The following is a 2,500-nucleotide window of genomic DNA, read 5'->3' on the forward strand; positions in this document are numbered from 1 at the left end:
TCCCACATCCCGGACCCGCAATACGCCACAATCCAGATTTTCCACATGCCGCCAGCCAGGGAGGACTAGCGCGCTCGCAACTGCAGCCGGGACGGCGCCCCCTGTGCCGAGCGTCGGCACACCGCCCGGATCTCCGCCTGCCGCAACCCACAACCTCAACCAGGCAGGTTTTTGCACCGCCTCAATAGCTAGAGATCCCAACCACATCCGAAGACCAACAGAGTTTCCAGGTGCGCCTGACCTGTATTCTGGGAATAGTAACGGACAACGAAACGATGCCCCTAGCCGCTGTCGCGACCCCGCGAATAGATGAAGCCCCCCGCTGTGGACGGACCGAGACGCAGCCACCCATTCACAGCCATCCGCACCTTCCCGTCAAGCCACCTCAATCTGGTCGCTGAAACCTCACCGACAACTGCCCTGAAGGTGACTCTCGGGAGTAAGAATGTGCAGCACACCGATATCTTCTGCAAAGGCTTTAACGCCGACGCCGTAATCATCTGCAGCCCCATACTCACCGCTCGTCCGACCACCAAGTTCTTCTCCATTCCTTCCTCCGAGCCACTCAGCAGGACTAAATCATCCGCAAAGGCCAACGCGGCAATTCGGCGGTTGCCCCAGACCAGGTGACTTCTTTTGCGTTCGAAGCTATGGACGAGAGAATCCATAGCGAGGTTGAAAAACAGTGGGGACATTGGATCGCCTTGCTTAACATCAACCTTCATGGAGATGGGTTCGGAGTAGGCGCCTCCGCAACCCACACTGGTCGAGCAGCCCACATACGAGTGACGGATCACCTCGATTACACGTCTGTCTACGCCCAAGCTTCCCAGCACACACAGGACATGGTCATGAGAAACCGAGTCGAAAGCCTTCGCAAAGCCAATGAACACGACCGCTAGCGGCACGCCAGCCGACCTCGAGCGCCCCATGATCCGATAAATCAAGAATCACGAGGGTCCTTCGCAACCACTCGCGCCGGCGACGAAACCACGCTGCCCGGGGGCCAACAGGACAGGCTCGCGCTAGCCTCATCACCATCAACCGCCCAAACAACCCCAGCACGACTGACCCCACAGTCCCAGGCCTCCAGCTAGATACTATATCCAGCTCAGTAGGGTCAGTTGATCTGGGTAGCAACCGGGTCTTGCACTCCTTGAAGACTTGGGGAACGACTCCACGCACCATCCATGTCGTAAACAGCCTCGCCAGTTGCGTACCGTCCGGGTCCCAGTCAAGAAGAGCCTGCTTCCTGATCCCGTCTGGGCCCGATGCAGAGCAATTCCTCATCTTAGCCAAGTTAGATACAACTTCCGGCCCCAGGATCGGGTGGTAGAATGAATCGTCATCCGCGGTCAGTCCCACCCCGAAGCCCTTAGTCCATAAAACGGCCTGACCGTTCCCCACTTACTCCAAAGTGTTCATCCACCAACTCCAGCGGCAAATCACAGCTACGGGGCGTCAGACCATCCAAGATCCGCCGTGCCAGCCCCTTCCTCATTACAGAATAGCCGCGCTGCTGGTGACAGAACACTCTCCCACGTTGGACGAGCCGCCTCGCCCAACCCGTCTTCCATCGGTCTCGAGGTCTGGACCTCGCGGACTTTGTCGGCCACACTACCTTACCCCCCAGGGCTTTCATGAGATCCAAAGCAGAGGACTCGATCAGGCTAGGCTCCCGACCTGCTTTCTTGACTAAGGCAGCGGTGGCCCGATGCTCCACACCCCCCGCCAGCAGCTCTTCCAGAACTCTATTCATTACCAGATCTGGAAGCGACGAGGGGCAGGTCCATTTCTGGGGCGACGCCCTGGCAGCCAGGGCTCGCCAACGCACACCAGACTCACCGCCTGCCGCACGACCGCACAGGGACCCCCAATTCCACCTCACCTGCTCTCCGGACTCGCCGTTTCCAACATCACACTTTTCTGCTTATGATTCCTGTACCTTTCCATAAGCTTCTCCAACCGAGACTCCTACCATCACCTGGTCCGGAGGCCTCGGAACCTCTTACATCGCTTACCAGACGGGCCCTCTCCCGCCTTTATCCACGCCACCACGGAGAGCAGGCCGCAGCGCTAATGCGACCCCCGCCACCCCAACTCTCATACCCGAGGCAACGGAGGTCATTGACACCGCTGAGGAGTTCTCAAGAGCTTCGCCAGCCGGGGTCCACCCGCTCCTTCGGCCTGACTGACTGTGGCTCTGATCCTGTGCCTCTGTCTGTACGGACTTCCTAACCAAGGAGTTTTTGCAACCATGGCCCGTAGAAGTGACTACAAGCCGTTCGGGGACCCCGAGCAATGCCTCCGGTGGTTGGTCCCCATGGCCCCCGGAGAGGTTGATCCGCTGGCCGCACACGTGCCCAACCTCAAGCACGTCACGGGGAGGTCGCTCGAGCAGCAGCAGCCCCCCACCTAGCTGCGCCTCAGCCAATTTTGGTAACCCAGAACGGCTATCCTGGGTGGTCCGTAAGATATCAGACATGCTACTGCCCCACTA

General features: G+C 59.1%; 1 pseudogene; it reads right to left on the minus strand.

The window, feature by feature from the left end:
* Positions 1-2,500, minus strand: part of LOC133149041 (28S ribosomal RNA) — a 9,264-nt pseudogene that overhangs the window by 2,333 nt on the left and 4,431 nt on the right.

This window comes from Syngnathus typhle, unplaced genomic scaffold, assembly GCF_033458585.1.
Source record: "Syngnathus typhle isolate RoL2023-S1 ecotype Sweden unplaced genomic scaffold, RoL_Styp_1.0 HiC_scaffold_236, whole genome shotgun sequence".
Taxonomy (NCBI): Eukaryota; Metazoa; Chordata; class Actinopteri; order Syngnathiformes; family Syngnathidae; genus Syngnathus; species Syngnathus typhle.